Genomic DNA, 27,332 nt, shown 5'->3' on the forward strand with positions numbered 1-27,332 from the left:
CACGGGTCATCGTTTTTCATCAGAAAATGGATTTTTTGGACTTTAGAAAAACTGATTCAAAATGTCATTTGGATTGTGCCTCATGTTGAATAACTACTTTTTAAAGCCTCAATGTGACCAAAATTGCCTTTTTTACAGACTTTTTCTCCTACTAGAAGCTTCTATTTCGACCAATTTCAGGCATTAAAATGACTCTAAACACACTTATTTTAGTTCCAAAAGTGATAATTCACATGCAATAGTCATTTACAGTCAAAAAATAAAACATTAAAAAATTACCATTTCTGACCATCTGGAGAAATTTCGACAGGTCACGGGTCATCGTTTTTCATCAGAAAATTGATTTTTGGACTTTAGAAAAATTGCTTAAAAATATCATTTGGATTGTTCCTCATGTTGAATAACTACTTTTTAAAGCCTCAATGTGACCAAAATTGCCATTTTTACACACTTTTTCTCCTACTAGAAGCTTCTATTTCGACCAATTTCAGGCATTAAAATGACTCTAAACACACTTCTTTTAATTCCAAAAGTGATAATTCATATGCAATAGTCATTTACAGTCAAAAAAATTAAACATTCAAAAATTACCATTTCTGACCATCTGGAGAAAGTTCAACAGGTCACGGGTCATCGTTTTTCATCAGAAAATTGATTTTTGGACTTTAGAAAAATTGATTCAAAATGTCATTTGAATTGTGCCTCATGTTGAATAACTACTTTTTAAAGCCTCGATGTGACCAAAATTGCCATTTTTACAGACTTTTTCTCCTACTAGAAGCTTCTATTTCGACCAACTTCAGGCATTAAAATGACTCTAAACACACTTATTTTAGTTCCACAAGTGATAATTCACTTGCAATAGTCATTTACAGTCAAAAAATTAAACATTAAAAAATTTCCATTTCTGACCATCTGGAGAAATTTCGACAGGTCACGGGTTATCGTTTTTCATCAGAAAATGGATTTTTTGGACTTTAGAAAAATTGATTCAAAATGTCATTTGGATTGTGCCTCATGTTGCATAACTACTTTTTAAAGCCTCAATGTGACCAAAATTGCCATTTTTACAGACTTTTTCTCCTACTAGAAGCTTCTATTTCGACCAATTTCAGGCATTAAAATGACTCTAAACACACTTATTTTAGTTCCAAAAGTGATAATTCACATGCAATAGTCATTTACAGTCAAAAAATAAAAGATTAAAAAATTACCATTTCTGACCATCTGGAGAAATTTCGACAGGTCGCGGGTCATCGTTTTTCATCAGAAAATGGATTTTTTGGACTTTAGAAAAAATTATTAAAAATGTCATTTGGATTGTTCCTCATGTTGAATAACTACTTTTTAAAGCCTCAATGTGACCAAAATTGCCATTTTTACACACTTTTTCTCCTACTAGAAGCTTCTATCTTGACCAATTTCAGGCATTAAAATGACTCTAAACACACTTCTTTTAGTTCCAAAAGTGATAATTCATATGCAATAGTCATTTACAGTCAAAAAAATTAAACATTAAAAAAATACCATTTCTGACCATCTGGAGAAAGTTCAACAGGTCACGGGTCATCGTTTTTCATCAGAAAATTGATTTTTGGACTTTAGAAAAATTGATTCAAAATGTCATTTGAATTGTGCCTCATGTTGAATAACTACTTTTTAAAGCCTCGATGTGACCAAAATTGCCATTTTTACAGACTTTTTCTCCTACTAGAAGCTTCTATTTCGACCAACTTCAGGCATTAAAATGACTCTAAACACACTTATTTTAGTTCCAAAAGTGATAATTCACATGCAATAGTCATTTACAGTCAAAAAATAAAACATTAAAAAATTACCATTTCTGACCATCTGGAGAAATTTCATCAGGTCACGGGTCATCGTTTTTCATCAGAAAATTGATTTTTTGGACTTTAGAAAAATTGATTCAAAATATCATTTGGATTGTGCCTCATGTTGAATAACTACTTTTTAAAGCCTCAATGTGACCAAAATTGCCATTTTTACAGACTTTTTCTCCTACTAGAAGCTTCTATTTCGAACAATTTCAGGCATTTAAATGACTCTAAACACACTTATTTTAGTTCCAAAAGTGATAATTCACATGCAATAGTCATTTACAGTCAAAAAATAAAACATTCAAAAATTACCATTTCTGACCATCTGGAGAAATTTCGACAGGTCGCGGGTCATCGTTTTTCATCAGAAAATGGATTTTTTGGACTTTAGAAAAATTGATTCAAAATATTATTTGGATTGTGCCTCATGTTGAATAACTACTTTTTAAAGCCTCAATGTGACCAAAATTGCCATTTATACAGACTTTTTCTCCTACTAGAAGCTTCTATTTCGAACAATTGCAGGCATTAAAATGACCCTAAACACACTTATTTTAGTTCCAAAAGTGATAATTCACATGCAATAGTCATTTACAGTCAAAAAATAAAACATTAAAAAATTACCATTTCTGACCATCGGGAGAAATTTCGACAGGTCACGGGTCATCGTTTTTCATCAGAAAATTGATTTTTTGGACTTTAGAAAAATTGATTCAAAATATCATTTGGATTGTGCCTCATGTTGAATAACTACTTTTTAAAGCCTCAATGTGACCAAAATTGCCATTTTTACAGACTTTTTCTCCTACTAGAAGCTTCTATTTCGAACAATTTCAGGCATTAAAATGACTCTAAACACACTTATTTTAGTTCCAAAAGTGATAATTCACATGCAATAGTCATTTACAGTCAAAAAATAAAACATTAAAAAATTACCATTTCTGACCATCTGGAGAAATTTCGACAGGTCGCGGGTCATCGTTTTTCATCAGAAAATGGATTTTTTGGACTTTAGAAAAATTGATTCAAAATGTCATTTGGATTGTGCCTCATGTTGAATAACTACTTTTTAAAGCCTCAATGTGACCAAAATTGCCATTTTTACAGACTTTTTCTCCTACTAGAAGCTTCTATTTCGACCAACTTCAGGCATTAAAATGACTCTAAACACACTTATTTTAGTTCCACAAGTGATAATTCATATGCAATAGTCATTTACAGTCAAAAAAATTAAACATTCAAAAATTACCATTTCTGACCATCTGGAGAAAGTTCAACAGGTCACGGGTCATCGTTTTTCATCAGAAAATTGATTTTTGGACTTTAGGAAAATTGATTCAAAATGTCATTTGAATTGTGCCTCATGTTGAATAACTACTTTTTAAAGCCTCGATGTGACCAAAATTGCCATTTTTACAGACTTTTTCTCCTACTAGAAGCTTCTATTTCGACCAACTTCAGGCATTAAAATGACTCTAAACACACTTATTTTAGTTCCACAAGTGATAATTCACTTGCAATAGTCATTTACAGTCAAAAAATTAAACATTAAAAAATTTCCATTTCTGACCATCTGGAGAAATTTCGACAGGTCACGGGTTATCGTTTTTCATCAGAAAATGGATTTTTTGGACTTTAGAAAAATTGATTCAAAATGTCATTTGGATTGTGCCTCATGTTGAATAACTACTTTTTAAAGCCTCAATGTGACCAAAATTGCCATTTTTACACACTTTTTCTCCTACTAGAAGCTTCTATCTTGACCAATTTCAGGCATTAAAATGACTCTAAACACACTTCTTTTAGTTCCAAAAGTGATAATTCATATGCAATAGTCATTTACAGTCAAAAAAATTAAACATTAAAAAAATACCATTTCTGACCATCTGGAGAAAGTTCAACAGGTCACGGGTCATCGTTTTTCATCAGAAAATTGATTTTTGGACTTTAGAAAAATTGATTCAAAATGTCATTTGAATTGTGCCTCATGTTGAATAACTACTTTTTAAAGCCTCGATGTGACCAAAATTGCCATTTTTACAGACTTTTTCTCCTACTAGAAGCTTCTATTTCGACCAACTTCAGGCATTAAAATGACTCTAAACACACTTATTTTAGTTCCAAAAGTGATAATTCACATGCAATAGTCATTTACAGTCAAAAAATAAAACATTAAAAAATTACCATTTCTGACCATCTGGAGAAATTTCATCAGGTCACGGGTCATCGTTTTTCATCAGAAAATTGATTTTTTGGACTTTAGAAAAATTGATTCAAAATATCATTTGGATTGTGCCTCATGTTGAATAACTACTTTTTAAAGCCTCAATGTGACCAAAATTGCCATTTTTACAGACTTTTTCTCCTACTAGAAGCTTCTATTTCGAACAATTTCAGGCATTTAAATGACTCTAAACACACTTATTTTAGTTCCAAAAGTGATAATTCACATGCAATAGTCATTTACAGTCAAAAAATAAAACATTCAAAAATTACCATTTCTGACCATCTGGAGAAATTTCGACAGGTCGCGGGTCATCGTTTTTCATCAGAAAATGGATTTTTTGGACTTTAGAAAAATTGATTCAAAATATCATTTGGATTGTGCCTCATGTTGAATAACTACTTTTTAAAGCCTCAATGTGACCAAAATTGCCATTTGTACAGACTTTTTCTCCTACTAGAAGCTTCTATTTCGAACAATTGCAGGCATTAAAATGACCCTAAACACACTTATTTTAGTTCCAAAAGTGATAATTCACATGCAATAGTCATTTACAGTCAAAAAATAAAACATTAAAAAATTACCATTTTTGACCATCTGGAGAAACTTCGACAGGTCACGGGTCATCGTTTTTCATCAGAAAATTGATTTTTTGGACTTTAGAAAAATTGATTCAAAATATCATTTGGATTGTGCCTCATGTTGAATAACTACTTTTTAAAGCCTCAATGTGACCAAAATTGCCATTTTTACAGACTTTTTCTCCTACTAGAAGCTTCTATTTCGAACAATTTCAGGCATTAAAATGACTCTAAACACACTTATTTTAGTTCCAAAAGTGATAATTCACATGCAATAGTCATTTACAGTCAAAAAATAAAATATTAAAAAATTACCATTTCTGACCATCTGGAGAAATTTCGACAGGTCGCGGGTCATCGTTTTTCATCAGAAAATGGTTTTTTTGTACTTTAGAAAAAATTGATTCAAAATGTCATTTGGATTGTGCCTCATGTTGAATAACTACTTTTTAAAGCCTCAATGTGACCAAAATTGCCATTTTTACAGACTTTTTCTCCTACTAGAAGCTTCTATTTCGACCAACTTCAGGCATTAAAATGACTCTAAACACACTTATTTTAGTTCCACAAGTGATAATTCACTTGCAATAGTCATTTACAGTCAAAAAATTAAACATTAAAAAATTTCCATTTCTGACCATCTGGAGAAATTTCGACAGGTCACGGGTTATCGTTTTTCATCAGAAAATGGATTTTTTGGACTTTAGAAAAATTGATTCAAAATATCATTTGGATTGTGCCTTTTGTTGAATAACTACTTTTTAAAGCCTCAATGTGACCAAAATTGCCATTTTTACACACTTTTTCTCCTACTAGAAGCTTTTTTTTCCGACCAATTTCAGGCATTAAAATGACTCTAAACACACTTCTTTTAGCTCCAAAAGTGATAATTCATATGCAATAGCCATTTACAGTCAAAAAAATTAAACATTCAAAAATTACCATTTCGGACCATCTGGAGAAAGTTCAACAGGTCACGGGTCATCGTTTTTCATCAGAAAATTGATTTTTGGACTTTAGAAAAATTGATTCAAAATGTCATTTGAATTGTGCCTCATGTTGAATAACTACTTTTTAAAGCCTCGATGTGACCAAAATTGCCATTTTTACAGACTTTTTCTCCTACTAGAAGCTTCTATTTCGACCAACTTCAGGCATTAAAATGACTCTAAACACACTTATTTTAGTTCCACAAGTGATAATTCACTTGCAATAGTCATTTAAAATCAAAAAATTAAACATTAAAAAATTTCCATTTCTGACCATCTGGAGAAATTTCGACAGGTCACGGGTTATCGTTTTTCATCAGAAAATGGATTTTTTGGACTTTAGAAAAATTGATTCAAAATGTCATTTGGATTGTCCTCATGTTGAATAACTACTTTTTAAAGCCTCAATGTGACCAAAATTGCCATTTTTACAGACTTTTTCTCCTACTAGAAGCTTCTATTTCGACCAATTTCAGGCATTAAAATGACTCTAAACACACTTATTTTAGTTCCAAAAGTGATAATTCACATGCAATAGTCATTTACAGTCAAAAAATAAAACATTAAAAAATTACCATTTCTGACCATCTGGAGAAATTTCGACAGGTCGCGGGTCATCGTTTTTCATCAGAAAATGGATTTTTTGGACTTTAGAAAAATTGATTAAAAATGTCATTTGGATTGTTCCTCATGTTGAATAACTACTTTTTAAAGCCTCAATGTGACCAAAATTGCCATTTTTACACACTTTTTCTCCTACTAGAAGCTTCTATCTTGACCAATTTCAGGCATTAAAATGACTCTAAACACACTTCTTTTAGTTCCAAAAGTGATAATTCATATGCAATAGTCATTTACAGTCAAAAAAATTAAACATTAAAAAAATACCATTTCTGACCATCTGGAGAAAGTTCAACAGGTCACGGGTCATCGTTTTTATCAGAAAATTGATTTTTGGACTTTAGAAAAATTGATTCAAAATGTCATTTGAATTGTGCCTCATGTTGAATAACTACTTTTTAAAGCCTCGATGTGACCAAAATTGCCATTTTTACAGACTTTTTCTCCTACTAGAAACTTCTATTTCGACCAACTTCAGGCATTAAAATGACTCTAAACACACTTATTTTAGTTCCAAAAGTGATAATTCACATGCAATAGTCATTTACAGTCAAAAAATAAAACATTAAAAAATTACCATTTCTGACCATCTGGAGAAATTTCAACAGGTCACGGGTCATCGTTTTTCATCACAAAATTGATTTTTTGGACTTTAGAAAAATTGATTCAAAATATCATTTGGATTGTGCCTCATGTTGAATAACTACTTTTTAAAGCCTCAATGTGACCAAAATTGCCATTTGTACAGACTTTTTCTCCTACTAGAAGCTTCTATTTCGAACAATTGCATTCATTAAAATGACCCTAAACACACTTATTTTAGTTCCAAAAGTGATAATTCACATGCAATAGTCATTTACAGTCAAAAAATAAAACATTAAAAAATTACCATTTTTGACCATCTGGAGAAATTTCGACAGGTCACGGGTCATCGTTTTTCATCAGAAAATTGATTTTTTGGACTTTAGAAAAATTGATTCAAAATATCATTTGGATTGTGCCTCATGTTGAATAACTACTTTTTAAAGCCTCAATGTGACCAAAATTGCCATTTTTACAGACTTTTTCTCCTACTAGAAGCTTCTATTTCGAACAATTTCAGGCATTAAAATGACTCTAAACACACTTATTTTAGTTCCAAAAGTGATAATTCACATGCAATAGTCATTTACAGTCAAAAAATAAAACATTAAAAAATTACCATTTCTGACCATCTGGAGAAATTTCGACAGGTCGCGGGTCATCGTTTTTCATCAGAAAATGGTTTTTTTGTACTTTAGAAAAAATTGATTCAAAATGTCATTTTGGATTGTGCCTCATGTTGAATAACTACTTTTTAAAACCTCAATGTGACCAAAATTGCCATTTTTACAGACTTTTTCTCCTACTAGAAGCTTCTATTTCGACCAATTTCAGGCATTAAAATGACTGTAAACACACTTATTTTAGTTCCAAAAGTGATAATTCACATGCGATAGTCATTTACAGTCAAAAAATTAAACATTAAAAAATTACCATTTCTGACCATCTGGAGAAATTTCGACAGGTCGCGGGTCATCGTTTTTCATCAGAAAATGGATTTTTTGGACTTTAGAAAAATTGATTAAAAATGTCATTTGGATTGTTCCTCATGTTGAATAACTACTTTTTAAAGCCTCAATGTGATCAAAATTGCCATTTTTACAGACTTTTTCTCCTACTAGAAGCTTCTATTTCGACCAACTTCAGGCATTAAAATGACTCTAAACACACTTATTTTAGTTCCACAAGTGATAATTCACTTGCAATAGTCATTTACAGTCAAAAAATTAAACATTAAAAAATTTCCATTTCTGACCATCTGGAGAAATTTCGACAGGTCACGGGTTATCGTTTTTCATCAGAAAATGGATTTTTTGGACTTTAGAAAAATTGATTCAAAATATCATTTGGATTGTGCCTCATGTTGAATAACTACTTTTTAAAGCCTCAATGTGACCAAAATTGCCATTTTTACAGACTTTTTCTCCTACTAGAAGCTTCTATTTCGACCAATTTCAGGCATTAAAATGACTCTAAACACACTTATTTTAGTTCCAAAAGTGATAATTCACATGCAATAGTCATTTACAGTCAAAAAATAAAACATTAAAAAATTACCATTTCTGACCATCTGGAGAAATTTCCACAGGTCGCGGGTCATCGTTTTTCATCAGAAAATGGATTTTTTGGACTTTAGAAAAATGTATTAAAAATGTCATTTGGATTGTTCCTCATGTTGAATAACTACTTTTTAAAGCCTCAATGTGACCAAAATTGCCATTTTTACAGACTTTTTCTCCTACTAGAAGCTTCTATTTCGAACAATTTCAGGCATTTAAATGACTCTAAACACACTTATTTTAGTTCCAAAAGTGATAATTCACATGCAATAGTCATTTACAGTCAAAAAATAAAACATTCAAAAATTACCATTTCTGACCATCTGGAGAAATTTCGACAGGTCGCGGGTCATCGTTTTTCATCAGAAAATAGATTTTTTGGACTTTAGAAAAATTGATTCAAAATATTATTTGGATTGTGCCTCATGTTGAATAACTACTTTTTAAAGCCTCAATGTGACCAAAATTGCCATTTGTACAGACTTTTTCTCCTACTAGAAGCTTCTATTTCGAACAATTGCAGGCATTAAAATGACCCTAAACACACTTATTTTAGTTCCAAAAGTGATAATTCACATGCAATAGTCATTTATAGTCAAAAAATAAAACATTAAAAAATTACCATTTCTGACCATCGGGAGAAATTTCGACAGGTCACGGGTCATCGTTTTTCATCAGAAAATTGATTTTTTGGACTTTAGAAAAATTGATTCAAAATATCATTTGGATTGTGCCTCATGTTGAATAACTACTTTTTAAAGCCTCAATGTGACCAAAATTGCCATTTTTACAGACTTTTTCTCCTACTAGAAGCTTCTATTTCGAACAATTTCAGGCATTAAAATGACTCTAAACACACTTATTTTAGTTCCAAAAGTGATAATTCACATGCAATAGTCATTTACAGTCAAAAAATAAAACATTAAAAAATTACCATTTCTGACCATCTGGAGAAATTTCGACAGGTCGCGGGTCATCGTTTTTCATCAGAAAATGGATTTTTTGGACTTTAGAAAAATTGATTCAAAATGTCATTTGGATTGTGCCTCATGTTGAATAACTACTTTTTAAAGCCTCAATGTGACCAAAATTGCCATTTTTACAGACTTTTTCTCCTACTAGAAGCTTCTATTTCGACCAACTTCAGGCATTAAAATGACTCTAAACACACTTATTTTAGTTCCACAAGTGATAATTCATATGCAATAGTCATTTACAGTCAAAAAAATTAAACATTCAAAAATTACCATTTCTGACCATCTGGAGAAAGTTCAACAGGTCACGGGTCATCGTTTTTCATCAGAAAATTGATTTTTGGACTTTAGGAAAATTGATTCAAAATGTCATTTGAATTGTGCCTCATGTTGAATAACTGCTTTTTAAAGCCTCGATGTGACCAAAATTGCCATTTTTACAGACTTTTTCTCCTACTAGAAGCTTCTATTTCGACCAACTTCAGGCATTAAAATGACTCTAAACACACTTATTTTAGTTCCACAAGTGATAATTCACTTGCAATAGTCATTTACAGTCAAAAAATTAAACATTAAAAAATTTCCATTTCTGACCATCTGGAGAAATTTCGACAGGTCACGGGTTATCGTTTTTCATCAGAAAATGGATTTTTTGGACTTTAGAAAAATTGATTCAAAATGTCATTTGGATTGTGCCTCATGTTGAATAACTACTTTTTAAAGCCTCAATGTGACCAAAATTGCCATTTTTACAGACTTTTTCTCCTACTAGAAGCTTCTATTTCGACCAATTTCAGGCATTAAAATGACTCTAAACACACTTATTTTAGTTCCAAAAGTGATAATTCACATGCAATAGTCATTTACAGTCAAAAAATAAAACATTAAAAAATTACCATTTCTGACCATCTGGAGAAATTTCGACAGGTCGCGGGTCATCGTTTTTCATCAGAAAATGGATTTTTTGGACTTTAGAAAAATTGATTAAAAATGTCATTTGGATTGTTCCTCATGTTGAATAACTACTTTTTAAAGCCTCAATGTGACCAAAATTGCCATTTTTACACACTTTTTCTCCTACTAGAAGCTTCTATCTTGACCAATTTCAGGCATTAAAATGACTCTAAACACACTTCTTTTAGTTCCAAAAGTGATAATTCATATGCAATAGTCATTTACAGTCAAAAAAATTAAACATTAAAAAAATACCATTTCTGACCATCTGGAGAAAGTTCAACAGGTCACGGGTCATCGTTTTTCATCAGAAAATTGATTTTTGGACTTTAGAAAAATTGATTCAAAATGTCATTTGAATTGTGCCTCATGTTGAATAACTACTTTTTAAAGCCTCGATGTGACCAAAATTGCCATTTTTACAGACTTTTTCTCCTACTAGAAGCTTCTATTTCGACCAACTTCAGGCATTAAAATGACTCTAAACACACTTATTTTAGTTCCAAAAGTGATAATTCACATGCAATAGTCATTTACAGTCAAAAAATAAAACATTAAAAAATTACCATTTCTGACCATCTGGAGAAATTTCGACAGGTCGCGGGTCATCGTTTTTCATCAGAAAATTGATTTTTTGGACTTTAGAAAAATTGATTCAAAATATCATTTGGATTGTGCCTCATGTTGAATAACTACTTTTTAAAGCCTCAATGTGACCAAAATTGCCATTTGTATAGACTTTTTCTCCTACTAGAAGCTTCTATTTCGAACAATTGCAGGCATTAAAATGACCCTAAACACACTTATTTTAGTTCCAAAAGTGATAATTCACATGCAATAGTCATTTACAGTCAAAAAATAAAACATTAAAAAATTACCATTTTTGACCATCTGGAGAAACTTCGACAGGTCACGGGTCATCGTTTTTCATCAGAAAATTGATTTTTTGGACTTTAGAAAAATTGATTCAAAATATCATTTGGATTGTGCCTCATGTTGAATAACTACTTTTTAAAGCCTCAATGTGACCAAAATTGCCATTTTTACAGACTTTTTCTCCTACTAGAAGCTTCTATTTCGAACAATTTCAGGCATTAAAATGACTCTAAACACACTTATTTTAGTTCCAAAAGTGATAATTCACATGCAATAGTCATTTACAGTCAAAAAATAAAATATTAAAAAATTACCATTTCTGACCATCTGGAGAAATTTCGACAGGTCGCGGGTCATCGTTTTTCATCAGAAAATGGTTTTTTTGTACTTTAGAAAAAATTGATTCAAAATGTCATTTGGATTGTGCCTCATGTTGAATAACTACTTTTTAAAACCTCAATGTGACCAAAATTGCCATTTTTACAGACTTTTTCTCCTACTAGAAGCTTCTATTTCGACCAATTTCAGGCATTAAAATTACTCTAAACACACTTATTTTAGTTCCAAAAGTGATAATTCACATGCGATAGTCATTTACAGTCAAAAAATTAAACATTAAAAAATTACCATTTCTGACCATCTGGAGAAATTTCGACAGGTCGCGGGTCATCGTTTTTCATCAGAAAATGGATTTTTTGGACTTTAGAAAAATTGATTAAAAATGTCATTTGGATTGTTCCTCATGTTGAATAACTACTTTTTAAAGCCTCAATGTGACCAAAATTGCCATTTTTACAGACTTTTCCTCCTACTAGAAGCTTCTATTTCGACCAACTTCAGGCATTAAAATGACTCTAAACACACTTATTTTAGTTCCACAAGTGATAATTCACTTGCAATAGTCATTTACAGTCAAAAAATTAAACATTAAAAAATTTCCATTTCTGACCATCTGGAGAAATTTCGACAGGTCACGGGTTATCGTTTTTCATCAGAAAATGGATTTTTTGGACTTTAGAAAAATTGATTCAAAATATCATTTGGATTGTGCCTCATGTTGAATAACTACTTTTTAAAGCCTCAATGTGACCAAAATTGCCATTTTTACACACTTTTTCTCCTACTAGAAGCTTTTTTTTCCGACCAATTTCAGGCATTAAAATGACTCTAAACACACTTCTTTTAGCTCCAAAAGTGATAATTCATATGCAATAGTCATTTACAGTCAAAAAAATTAAACATTCAAAAATTACCATTTCGGACCATCTGGAGAAAGTTCAACAGGTCACGGGTCATCGTTTTTCATCAGAAAATTGATTTTTGGACTTTAGAAAAATTGATTCAAAATGTCATTTGAATTGTGCCTCATGTTGAATAACTACTTTTTAAAGCCTCGATGTGACCAAAATTGCCATTTTTACAGACTTTTTCTCCTACTAGAAGCTTCTATTTCGACCAACTTCAGGCATTAAAATGACTCTAAACACACTTATTTTAGTTCCACAAGTGATAATTCACTTGCAATAGTCATTTAAAATCAAAAAATTAAACATTAAAAAATTTCCATTTCTGACCATCTGGAGAAATTTCGACAGGTCACGGGTTATCGTTTTTCATCAGAAAATGGATTTTTTGGACTTTAGAAAAATTGATTCAAAATGTCATTTGGATTGTCCTCATGTTGAATAACTACTTTTTAAAGCCTCAATGTGACCAAAATTGCCATTTTTACAGACTTTTTCTCCTACTAGAAGCTTCTATTTCGACCAATTTCAGGCATTAAAATGACTCTAAACACACTTATTTTAGTTCCAAAAGTGATAATTCACATGCAATAGTCATTTACAGTCAAAAAATAAAACATTAAAAAATTACCATTTCTGACCATCTGGAGAAATTTCGACAGGTCGCGGGTCATCGTTTTTCATCAGAAAATGGATTTTTTGGACTTTAGAAAAATTGATTAAAAATGTCATTTGGATTGTTCCTCATGTTGAATAACTACTTTTTAAAGCCTCAATGTGACCAAAATTGCCATTTTTACACACTTTTTCTCCTACTAGAAGCTTCTATCTTGACCAATTTCAGGCATTAAAATGACTCTAAACACACTTCTTTTAGTTCCAAAAGTGATAATTCATATGCAATAGTCATTTACAGTCAAAAAAATTAAACATTAAAAAAATACCATTTCTGACCATCTGGAGAAAGTTCAACAGGTCACGGGTCATCGTTTTTCATCAGAAAATTGATTTTTGGACTTTAGAAAAATTGATTCAAAATGTCATTTGAATTGTGCCTCATGTTGAATAACTACTTTTTAAAGCCTCGATGTGACCAAAATTGCCATTTTTACAGACTTTTTCTCCTACTAGAAACTTCTATTTCGACCAACTTCAGGCATTAAAATGACTCTAAACACACTTATTTTAGTTCCAAAAGTGATAATTCACATGCAATAGTCATTTACAGTCAAAAAATAAAACATTAAAAAATTACCATTTCTGACCATCTGGAGAAATTTCAACAGGTCACGGGTCATCGTTTTTCATCACAAAATTGATTTTTTGGACTTTAGAAAAATTGATTCAAAATATCATTTGGATTGTGCCTCATGTTGAATAACTACTTTTTAAAGCCTCAATGTGACCAAAATTGCCATTTGTACAGACTTTTTCTCCTACTAGAAGCTTCTATTTCGAACAATTGCATTCATTAAAATGACCCTAAACACACTTATTTTAGTTCCAAAAGTGATAATTCACATGCAATAGTCATTTACAGTCAAAAAATAAAACATTAAAAAATTACCATTTTTGACCATCTGGAGAAATTTCGACAGGTCACGGGTCATCGTTTTTCATCAGAAAATTGATTTTTTGGACTTTAGAAAAATTGATTCAAAATATCATTTGGATTGTGCCTCATGTTGAATAACTACTTTTTAAAGCCTCAATGTGACCAAAATTGCCATTTTTACAGACTTTTTCTCCTACTAGAAGCTTCTATTTCGAACAATTTCAGGCATTAAAATGACTCTAAACACACTTATTTTAGTTCCAAAAGTGATAATTCACATGCAATAGTCATTTACAGTCAAAAAATAAAACATTAAAAAATTACCATTTCTGACCATCTGGAGAAATTTCGACAGGTCGCGGGTCATCGTTTTTTATCAGAAAATGGTTTTTTTGTACTTTAGAAAAAATTGATTCAAAATGTCATTTGGATTGTGCCTCATGTTGAATAACTACTTTTTAAAACCTCAATGTGACCAAAATTGCCATTTTTACAGACTTTTTCTCCTACTAGAAGCTTCTATTTCGACCAATTTCAGGCATTAAAATGACTCTAAACACACTTATTTTAGTTCCAAAAGTGATAATTCACATGCGATAGTCATTTACAGTCAAAAAATTAAACATTAAAAAATTACCATTTCTGACCATCTGGAGAAATTTCGACAGGGCGCGGGTCATCGTTTTTCATCAGAAAATGGATTTTTTGGACTTTAGAAAAATTGATTAAAAATGTCATTTGGATTGTTCCTCATGTTGAATAACTACTTTTTAAAGCCTCAATGTGACCAAAATTGCCATTTTTACAGACTTTTTCTCCTACTAGAAGCTTCTATTTCGACCAACTTCAGGCATTAAAATGACTCTAAACACACTTATTTTAGTTCCACAAGTGATAATTCACTTGCAATAGTCATTTACAGTCAAAAAATTAAACATTAAAAAATTTCCATTTCTGACCATCTGGAGAAATTTCGACAGGTCACGGGTTATCGTTTTTCATCAGAAAATGGATTTTTTGGACTTTAGAAAAATTGATTCAAAATATCATTTGGATTGTGCCTCATGTTGAATAACTACTTTTTAAAGCCTCAATGTGACCAAAATTGCCATTTTTACAGACTTTTTCTCCTACTAGAAGCTTCTATTTCGACCAATTTCAGGCATTAAAATGACTCTAAACACACTTATTTTAGTTCCAAAAGTGATAATTCACATGCAATAGTCATTTACAGTCAAAAAATAAAACATTAAAAAATTACCATTTCTGACCATCTGGAGAAATTTCCACAGGTCGCGGGTCATCGTTTTTCATCAGAAAATGGATTTTTTGGACTTTAGAAAAATGTATTAAAAATGTCATTTGGATTGTTCCTCATGTTGAATAACTACTTTTTAAAGCCTCAATGTGACCAAAATTGCCATTTTTACAGACTTTTTCTCCTACTAGAAGCTTCTATTTCGACCAACTTCAGGCATTAAAATGACTCTAAACACACTTATTTTAGTTCCAAAAGTGATAATTCACATGCAATAGTCATTTACAGTCAAAAAATAAAACATTAAAAAATTACCATTTCTGACCATCTGGAGAAATTTCGACAGGTCACGGGGTCATCGTTTTTCATCAGAAAATTTATTTTTTGGACTTTAGAAAAATTGATTCAAAATATCATTTGGATTGTGCCTCATGTTGAATAACTACTTTTTAAAGCCTCAATGTGACCAAAATTGCCATTTTTACAGACTTTTTCTCCTACTAGAAGCTTCTATTTCGACCAATTTCAGGCATTAAAATGACTCTAAACACACTTATTTTAGTTCCAAAAGTGATAATTCACATGCAATAGTCATTTACAGTCAAAAAATAAAACATTCAAAAATTACCATTTCTGACCATCTGGAGAAATTTCGACAGGTCGCGGGTCATCGTTTTTCATCAGAAAATGGATTTTTTGGACTTTAGAAAAATTGATTCAAAATGTCATTTGGATTGTGCCTCATGTTGAATAACTACTTTTTAAAGCCTCAATGTGACCAAAATTGCCATTTTTACAGACTTTTTCTCCTACTAGAAGCTTCTATTTCGACCAACTTCAGGCATTAAAATGACTCTAAACACACTTATTTTAGTTCCACAAGTGATAATTCACTTGCAATAGTCATTTACAGTCAAAAAATTAAACATTAAAACATTTCCATTTCTGACCATCTGGAGAAATTTCGACAGGTCACGGGTTATCGTTTTTCATCAGAAAATGGATTTTTTGGACTTTAGAAAAATTGATTCAAAATATCATTTGGATTGTGCCTCATGTTGAATAACTACTTTTTAAAGCCTCAATGTGACCAAAATTGCCATTTTTACAGACTTTTTCTCCTACTAGAAGCTTCTATTTCGAACAATTTCAGGCATTTAAATGACTCTAAACACACTTATTTTAGTTCCAAAAGTGATAATTCACATGCAATAGTCATTTACAGTCAAAAAATAAAACATTCAAAAATTACCATTTCTGACCATCTGGAGAAATTTCGACAGGTCGCGGGTCATCGTTTTTCATCAGAAAATGGATTTTTTTGGACTTTAGAAAAACTGATTCAAAATGTCATTTGGATTGTGCCTCATGTTGAATAACTACTTTTTAAAGCCTCAATGTGACCAAAATTGCCATTTTTACACACTTTTTCTCCTACTAGAAGCTTCTATTTCGACCAACTTCAGGCATTAAAATGACTCTAAACACACTTATTTTAGTTCCACAAGTGATAATTCACTTGCAATAGTCATTTACAGTCAAAAAATTAAACATTAAAAAATTTCCATTTCTGACCATCTGGAGAAATTTCGACAGGTCACGGGTTATCGTTTTTCATCAGAAAATGGATTTTTTGGACTTTAGAAAAATTGATTCAAAATATCATTTGGATTGTGCCTCATGTTGAATAACTACTTTTTAAAGCCTCAATGTGACCAAAATTGCCATTTTTACACACTTTTTCTCCTACTAGAAGCTTTTTTTTCCGACCAATTTCAGGCATTAAAATGACTCTAAACACACTTCTTTTAGTTCCAAAAGTGATAATTCATATGCAATAGTCATTTACAGTCAAAAAAATTAAACATTCAAAAATTACCATTTCGGACCATCTGGAGAAAGTTCAACAGGTCACGGGTCATCGTTTTTCATCAGAAAATTGATTTTTGGACTTTAGAAAAATTGATTCAAAATGTCATTTGAATTGTGCCTCATGTTGAATAACTACTTTTTAAAGCCTCGATGTGACCAAAATTGCCATTTTTACAGACTTTTTCTCCTACTAGAAGCTTCTATTTCGACCAACTTCAGGCATTAAAATGACTCTAAACACACTTATTTTAGTTCCACAAGTGATAATTCACTTGCAATAGTCATTTACAGTCAAAAAATTAAACATTCAAAAATTACCATTTCGGACCATCTGGAGAAAGTTCAACAGGTCACGGGTCATCGTTTTTCATCAGAAAATTGATTTTTGGACTTTAGAAAAATTGATTCAAAATGTCATTTGAATTGTGCCTCATGTTGAATAACTACTTTTTAAAGCCTCGATGTGACCAAAATTGCCATTTTTACAGACTTTTTCTCCTACTAGAAGCTTCTATTTCGACCAACTTCAGGCATTAAAATGACTCTAAACACACTTATTTTAGTTCCACAAGTGATAATTCACTTGCAATAGTCATTTACAGTCAAAAAATTAAACATTAAAAAATTTCCATTTCTGACCATCTGGAGAAATTTCGAAAGGTCACGGGTTATCGTTTTTCATCAGAAAATGGATTTTTTGGACTTTAGAAAAATTGATTCAAAATGTCATTTGGATTGTCCTCATGTTGAATAACTACTTTTTAAAGCCTCAAAGTTGACCAAAATTGCCATTTTTACACACTTTTTCTCCTACTAGAAGCTTCTATCTTGACCAATTTCAGGCATTAAAATGACTCTAAACACACTTCTTTTAGTTCCAAAAGTGATAATTCATATGCAATAGTCATTTACAGTCAAAAAAATTAAACATTAAAAAAATACCATTTCTGACCATCTGGAGAAAGTTCAACAGGTCACGGGTCATCGTTTTTCATCAGAAAATTGATTTTTGGACTTTAGAAAAATTGATTCAAAATGTCATATGAATTGTGCCTCATGTTGAATAACTACTTTTTAAAGCCTCGATGTGACCAAAATTGCCATTTTTACAGACTTTTTCTCCTACTAGAAGCTTCTATTTCGAACAATTGCAGGCATTAAAATGACCCTAAACACACTTATTTTAGTTCCAAAAGTGATAATTCACATGCAATAGTCATTTACAGTCAAAAAATAAAACATTAAAAAATTACCATTTTTGACCATCTGGAGAAATTTCGACAGGTCACGGGTCATCGTTTTTCATCAGAAAATTGATTTTTTGGACTTTAGAAAAATTGATTCAAAATATCATTTGGATTGTGCCTCATGTTGAATAACTACTTTTTAAAGCCTCAATGTGACCAAAATTGCCATTTTTACAGACTTTTTCTCCTACTAGAAGCTTCTATTTCGAACAATTTCAGGCATTAAAATGACTCTAAACACACTTATTTTAGTTCCAAAAGTGATAATTCACATGCAATAGTCATTTACAGTCAAAAAATAAAACATTAAAAAATTACCATTTCTGACCATCTGGAGAAATTTCGACAGGTCGCGGGTCATCGTTTTTCATCAGAAAATGGTTTTTTTGTACTTTAGAAAAAATTGATTCAAAATGTCATTTGGATTGTGCCTCATGTTGAATAACTACTTTTTAAAACCTCAATGTGACCAAAATTGCCATTTTTACAGACTTTTTCTCCTACTAGAAGCTTCTATTTCGACCAATTTCAGGCATTAAAATGACTCTAAACACACTTATTTGAGTTCCAAAATTGATAATTCACATGCGATAGTCATTTACAGTCAAAAAATTAAACATTAAAAAATTACCATTTCTGACCATCTGGAGAAATTTCGACAGGTCGCGGGTCATCGTTTTTCATCAGAAAATGGATTTTTTGGACTTTAGAAAAATTGATTAAAAATGTCATTTGGATTGTTCCTCATGTTGAATAACTACTTTTTAAAGCCTCAATGTGACCAAAATTGCCATTTTTACAGACTTTTTCTCCTACTAGAAGCTTCTATTTCGACCAACTTCAGGGATTAAAATGACTCTAAACACACTTATTTTAGTTCCACAAGTGATAATTCACTTGCAATAGTCATTTACAGTCAAAAAATTAAACATTAAAAAATTTCCATTTTTGACCATCTGGAGAAATTTCGACAGGTCACGGGTTATCGTTTTTCATCAGAAAATGGATTTTTTGGACTTTAGAAAAATTGATTCAAAATATCATTTGGATTGTGCCTCATGTTGAATAACTACTTTTTAAAGCCTCAATGTGACCAAAATTGCCATTTTTACACACTTTTTCTCCTACTAGAAGCTTTTTTTTCCGACCAATTTCAGGCATTAAAATGACTCTAAACACACTTCTTTTAGTTCCAAAAGTGATAATTCATATGCAATAGTCATTTACAGTCAAAAAAATTAAACATTCAAAAATTACCATTTCGGACCATCTGGAGAAAGTTCAACAGGTCACGGGTCATCGTTTTTCATCAGAAAATTGATTTTTGGACTTTAGAAAAATTGATTCAAAATGTCATTTGAATTGTGCCTCATGTTGAATAACTACTTTTTAAAGCCTCGATGTGACCAAAATTGCCATTTTTACAGACTTTTTCTCCTACTAGAAGCTTCTATTTCGACCAACTTCAGGCATTAAAATGACTCTAAACACACTTATTTTAGTTCCACAAGTGATAATTCACTTGCAATAGTCATTTACAGTCAAAAAATTAAACATTAAAAAATTTCCATTTCTGACCATCTGGAGAAATTTCGACAGGTCACGGGTTATCGTTTTTCATCAGAAAATGGATTTTTTGGACTTTAGAAAAATTGATTCAAAATGTCATTTGGATTGTCCTCATGTTGAATAACTACTTTTTAAAGCCTCAATGTGACCAAAATTGCCATTTTTACAGACTTTTTCTCCTACTAGAAGCTTCTATTTCGAACAATTTCAGGCATTAAAATGACTCGAAACACACTTATTTTAGTTCCAAAAGTGATAATTCACATGCAATAGTCATTTGCAGTCAAAAAATAAAACATTCAAAAATTACCATTTCTGACCATCTGGAGAAATTTCGACAGGTCGCGGGTCATCGTTTTTCATCAGAAAATGGATTTTTTGGACTTTAGAAAAATTGATTCAAAATGTCATTTGGATTGTGCCTCATGTTGAATAACTACTTTTTAAAGCCTCAATGTGACCAAAATTGCAATTTTTACAGACTTTTTCTCCTACTAGAAGCTTCTATTTCGACCAATTTCAGGCATTAAAATGACTCTAAACACACTTATTTTAGTTCCAAAAGTGATAATTCACATGCAATAGTCATTTACAGTCAAAAAATAAAACATTCAAAAATTACCATTTCTGACCATCTGGAGAAATTTCGACAGGTCGCGGGTCATCGTTTTTCATCAGAAAATGGATTTTTTGGACTTTAGAAAAATTGATTCAAAATGTCATTTGGATTGTGCCTCATGTTGAATAACTACTTTTTAAAGCCTCAATGTGACCAAAATTGCCATTTTTACAGACTTTTTCTTCTACTAGAAGCTTCTATTTCGACCAACTTCAGGCATTAAAATGACTCTAAACACACTTATTTTAGTTCCACAAGTGATAATTCACTTGCAATAGTCATTTACAGTCAAAAAATTAAACATTAAAAAATTTCCATTTCTGACCATCTGGAGAAATTTCGACAGGTCACGGGTTATCGTTTTTCATCAGAAAATGGATTTTTTGGACTTTAGAAAAATTGATTCAAAATATCATTTGGATTGTGCCTCATGTTGAATAACTACTTTTTAAAGCCTCAATGTGACCAAAATTGCCATTTTTACAGACTTTTTCTCCTACTAGAAGCTTCTATTTCGACCAATTTCAGGCATTAAAATGACTCTAAACACACTTATTTTAGTTCCACAAGTGATAATTCACTTGCAATAGTCATTTACAGTCAAAAAATTAAACATTAAAAAATTTCCATTTCTGACCATCTGGAGAAATTTCGACAGGTCACGGGTTATCGTTTTTCATCAGAAAATGGATTTTTTGGACTTTAGAAAAATTGATTCAAAATATCATTTGGATTGTGCCTCATGTTGAATAACTACTTTTTAAAGCCTCAATGTGACCAAAATTTCCATTTTTACACACTTTTTCTCCTACTAGAAGCTTTTTTTTCCGACCAATTTCAGGCATTAAAATGACTCTAAACACACTTCTTTTAGTTCCAAAAGTGATAATTCATATGCAATAGTCATTTACAGTCAAAAAAATTAAACATTCAAAAATTACCATTTCGGACCATCTGGAGAAAGTTCAACAGGTCACGGGTCATCGTTTTTCATCAGAAAATTGATTTTTGGACTTTAGAAAAATTGATTCAAAATGTCATTTGAATTGTGCCTCATGTTGAATAACTACTTTTTAAAGCCTCGATGTGACCAAAATTGCCATTTTTACAGACTTTTTCTCCTACTAGAAGCTTCTATTTCGACCAACTTCAGGCATTAAAATGACTCTAAACACACTTATTTTAGTTCCACAAGTGATAATTCACTTGCAATAGTCATTTACAGTCAAAAAATTAAACATTCAAAAATTACCATTTCGGACCATCTGGAGAAAGTTCAACAGGTCACGGGTCATCGTTTTTCATCAGAAAATTGATTTTTGGACTTTAGAAAAATTGATTCAAAATGTCATTTGAATTGTGCCTCATGTTGAATAACTACTTTTTAAAGCCTCGATGTGACCAAAATTGCCATTTTTACAGACTTTTTCTCCTACTAGAAGCTTCTATTTCGACCAACTTCAGGCATTAAAATGACTCTAAACACACTTATTTTAGTTCCACAAGTGATAATTCACTTGCAATAGTCATTTACAGTCAAAAAATTAAACATTAAAAAATTTCCATTTCTGACCATCTGGAGAAATTTCGACAGGTCACGGGTTATCGTTTTTCATCAGAAAATGGATTTTTTGGACTTTAGAAAAATTGATTCAAAATGTCATTTGGATTGTCCTCATGTTGAATAACTACTTTTTAAAGCCTCAATGTGACCAAAATTGCCATTTTTACACACTTTTTCTCCTACTAGAAGCTTCTATCTTGACCAATTTCAGGCATTAAAATGACTCTAAACACACTTCTTTTAGTTCCAAAAGTGATAATTCATATGCAATAGTCATTTACAGTCAAAAAAATTTAACATTAAAAAAATACCATTTCTGACCATCTGGAGAAAGTTCAACAGGTCACGGGTCATCGTTTTTCATCAGAAAATTGATTTTTGGACTTTAGAAAAATTGATTCAAAATGTCATTTGAATTGTGCCTCATGTTGAATAACTACTTTTTAAAGCCTCGATGTGACCAAAATTGCCATTTTTACAGACTTTTTCTCCTACTAGAAGCTTCTATTTCGACCAACTTCAGGCATTAAAATGACTCTAAACACACTTATTTTAGTTCCAAAAGTGATAATTCACATGCAATAGTCATTTACAGTCAAAAAATAAAACATTAAAAAATTACCATTTCTGACCATCTGGAGAAATTTCGACAGGTCACGGGTCATCGTTTTTCATCAGAAAATTTATTTTTTGGACTTTAGAAAAATTGATTCAAAATATCATTTGGATTGTGCCTCATGTTGAATAACTACTTTTTAAAGCCTCAATGTGACCAAAATTGCCATTTTTACAGACTTTTTCTCCTACTAGAAGCTTCTATTTCGAACAATTTCAGGCATTAAAATGACTCGAAACACACTTATTTTAGTTCCAAAAGTGATAATTCACATGCAATAGTCATTTGCAGTCAAAAAATAAAACATTCAAAAATTACCATTTCTGACCATCTGGAGAAATTTCGACAGGTCGCGGGTCATCGTTTTTCATCAGAAAATGGATTTTTTGGACTTTAGAAAAATTGATTCAAAATGTCATTTGGATTGTGCCTCATGTTGAATAACTACTTTTTAAAGCCTCAATGTGACCAAAATTGCCATTTTTACAGACTTTTTCTCCTACTAGAAGCTTCTATTTCGACCAATTTCAGGCATTAAAATGACTCTAAACACACTTATTTTAGTTCCAAAAGTGATAATTCACATGCAATAGTCATTTACAGTCAAAAAATAAAACATTCAAAAATTACCATTTCTGACCATCTGGAGAAATTTCGACAGGTCGCGGGTCATCGTTTTTCATCAGAAAATGGATTTTTTGGACTTTAGAAAAATTGATTCAAAATGTCATTTGGATTGTGCCTCATGTTGAATAACTACTTTTTAAAGCCTCAATGTGACCAAAATTGCCATTTTTACAGACTTTTTCTTCTACTAGAAGCTTCTATTTCGACCAACTTCAGGCATTAAAATGACTCTAAACACACTTATTTTAGTTCCACAAGTGATAATTCACTTGCAATAGTCATTTACAGTCAAAAAATTAAACATTAAAAAATTTCCATTTCTGACCATCTGGAGAAATTTCGACAGGTCACGGGTTATCGTTTTTCATCAGAAAATGGATTTTTTGGACTTTAGAAAAATTGATTCAAAATATCATTTGGATTGTGCCTCATGTTGAATAACTACTTTTTAAAGCCTCAATGTGACCAAAATTGCCATTTTTACAGACTTTTTCTCCTACTAGAAGCTTCTATTTCGACCAATTTCAGGCATTAAAATGACTCTAAACACACTTATTTTAGTTCCACAAGTGATAATTCACTTGCAATAGTCATTTACAGTCAAAAAATTAAACATTAAAAAATTTCCATTTCTGACCATCTGGAGAAATTTCGACAGGTCACGGGTTATCGTTTTTCATCAGAAAATGGATTTTTTGGACTTTAGAAAAATTGATTCAAAATATCATTTGGATTGTGCCTCATGTTGAATAACTACTTTTTAAAGCCTCAATGTGACCAAAATTTCCATTTTTACACACTTTTTCTCCTACTAGAAGCTTTTTTTTCCGACCAATTTCAGGCATTAAAATGACTCTAAACACACTTCTTTTAGTTCCAAAAGTGATAATTCATATGCAATAGTCATTTACAGTCAAAAAAATTAAACATTCAAAAATTACCATTTCGGACCATCTGGAGAAAGTTCAACAGGTCACGGGTCATCGTTTTTCATCAGAAAATTGATTTTTGGACTTTAGAAAAATTGATTCAAAATGTCATTTGAATTGTGCCTCATGTTGAATAACTACTTTTTAAAGCCTCGATGTGACCAAAATTGCCATTTTTACAGACTTTTTCTCCTACTAGAAGCTTCTATTTCGACCAACTTCAGGCATTAAAATGACTCTAAACACACTTATTTTAGTTCCACAAGTGATAATTCACTTGCAATAGTCATTTACAGTCAAAAAATTAAACATTCAAAAATTACCATTTCGGACCATCTGGAGAAAGTTCAACAGGTCACGGGTCATCGTTTTTCATCAGAAAATTGATTTTTGGACTTTAGAAAAATTGATTCAAAATGTCATTTGAATTGTGCCTCATGTTGAATAACTACTTTTTAAAGCCTCGATGTGACCAAAATTGCCATTTTTACAGACTTTTTCTCCTACTAGAAGCTTCTATTTCGACCAACTTCAGGCATTAAAATGACTCTAAACACACTTATTTTAGTTCCACAAGTGATAATTCACTTGCAATAGTCATTTACAGTCAAAAAATTAAACATTAAAAAATTTCCATTTCTGACCATCTGGAGAAATTTCGACAGGTCACGGGTTATCGTTTTTCATCAGAAAATGGATTTTTTGGACTTTAGAAAAATTGATTCAAAATGTCATTTGGATTGTCCTCATGTTGAATAACTACTTTTTAAAGCCTCAATGTGACCAAAATTGCCATTTTTACACACTTTTTCTCCTACTAGAAGCTTCTATCTTGACCAATTTCAGGCATTAAAATGACTCTAAACACACTTCTTTTAGTTCCAAAAGTGATAATTCATATGCAATAGTCATTTACAGTCAAAAAAATTAAACATTAAAAAAATACCATTTCTGACCATCTGGAGAAAGTTCAACAGGTCACGGGTCATCGTTTTTCATCAGAAAATTGATTTTTGGACTTTAGAAAAATTGATTCAAAATATCATTTGGATTGTGCCTCATGTTGAATAACTACTTTTTAAAGCCTCAATGTGACCAAAATTGCCATTTTTACAGACTTTTTCTCCTACTAGAAGCTTCTATTTCGACCAACTTCAGGCATTAAAATGACTCTAAACACACTTATTTTAGTTCCACAAGTGATAATTCATATGCAATAGTCATTTACAGTCAAAAAAATTAAACATTCAAAAATTACCATTTCTGACCATCTGGAGAAAGTTCAACAGGTCACGGGTCATCGTTTTTCATCAGAAAATTGATTTTTGGACTTTAGGAAAATTGATTCAAAATGTCATTTGAATTGTGCCTCATGTTGAATAACTACTTTTTAAAGCCTCGATGTGACCAAAATTGCCATTTTTACAGACTTTTTCTCCTACTAGAAGCTTCTATTTCGACCAACTTCAGGCATTAAAATGACTCTAAACACACTTATTTTAGTTCCACAAGTGATAATTCACTTGCAATAGTCATTTACAGTCAAAAAATTAAACATTAAAAAATTTCCATTTCTGACCATCTGGAGAAATTTCGACAGGTCACGGGTTATCGTTTTTCATCAGAAAATGGATTTTTTGGACTTTAGAAAAATTGATTCAAAATGTCATTTGGATTGTGCCTCATGTTGAATAACTACTTTTTAAAGCCTCAATGTGACCAAAATTGCCATTTTTACAGACTTTTTCTCCTACTAGAAGCTTCTATTTCGAACAATTTCAGGCATTAAAATGACTCTAAACACACTTATTTTAGTTCCAAAAGTGATAATTCACATGCAATAGTCATTTACAGTCAAAAAATAAAACATTAAAAAATTACCATTTCTGACCATCTGGAGAAATTTCGACAGGTCGCGGGTCATCGTTTTTCATCAGAAAATGGATTTTTTGGACTTTAGAAAAATTGATTAAAAATGTCATTTGGATTGTTCCTCATGTTGAATAACTACTTTTTAAAGCCTCAATGTGACCAAAATTGCCATTTTTACACACTTTTTCTCCTACTAGAAGCTTCTATCTAGACCAATTTCAGGCATTAAAATGACTCTAAACACACTTCTTTTAGTTCCAAAAGTGATAATTCATATGCAATAGTCATTTACAGTCAAAAAAATTAAACATTCAAAAAATACCATTTCTGACCATCTGGAGAAAGTTCAACAGGTCACGGGTCATCGTTTTTCATCAGAAAATTGATTTTTGGACTTTAGAAAAATTGATTCAAAATATCATTTGGATTGTGCCTCATGTTGAATAACTACTTTTTAAAGCCTCAATGTGACCAAAATTGCCATTTGTACAGACTTTTTCTCCTACTAGAAGCTTCTATTTCGAACAATTGCATTCATTAAAATGACCCTAAACACACTTATTTTAGTTCCAAAAGTGATAATTCACATGCAATAGTCATTTACAGTCAAAAAATAAAACATTAAAAAATTACCATTTTTGACCATCTGGAGAAATTTCGACAGGTCACGGGTCATCGTTTTTCATCAGAAAATTGATTTTTTGGACTTTAGAAAAATTGATTCAAAATATCATTTGGATTGTGCCTCATGTTGAATAACTACTTTTTAAAGCCTCAATGTGACCAAAATTGCCATTTTTACAGACTTTTTCTCCTACTAGAAGCTTCTATTTCGAACAATTTCAGGCATTAAAATGACTCTAAACACACTTATTTTAGTTCCAAAAGTGATAATTCACATGCAATAGTCATTTACAGTCAAAAAATAAAACATTAAAAAATTACCATTTCTGACCATCTGGAGAAATTTCGACAGGTCGCGGGTCATCGTTTTTCATCAGAAAATGGTTTTTTTGTACTTTAGAAAAATTGATTCAAAATATCATTTGGATTGTGCCTCATGTTGAATAACTACTTTTTAAAGCCTCAATGTGACCAAAATTGCCATTTTTACAGACTTTTTCTCCTACTAGAAGCTTCTATTTCGACCAACTTCAGGCAT

Source organism: Triturus cristatus, chromosome 5_2 (assembly GCF_964204655.1).
Source record: "Triturus cristatus chromosome 5_2, aTriCri1.1, whole genome shotgun sequence".
In the NCBI taxonomy this organism is placed as follows: Eukaryota; Metazoa; Chordata; class Amphibia; order Caudata; family Salamandridae; genus Triturus; species Triturus cristatus.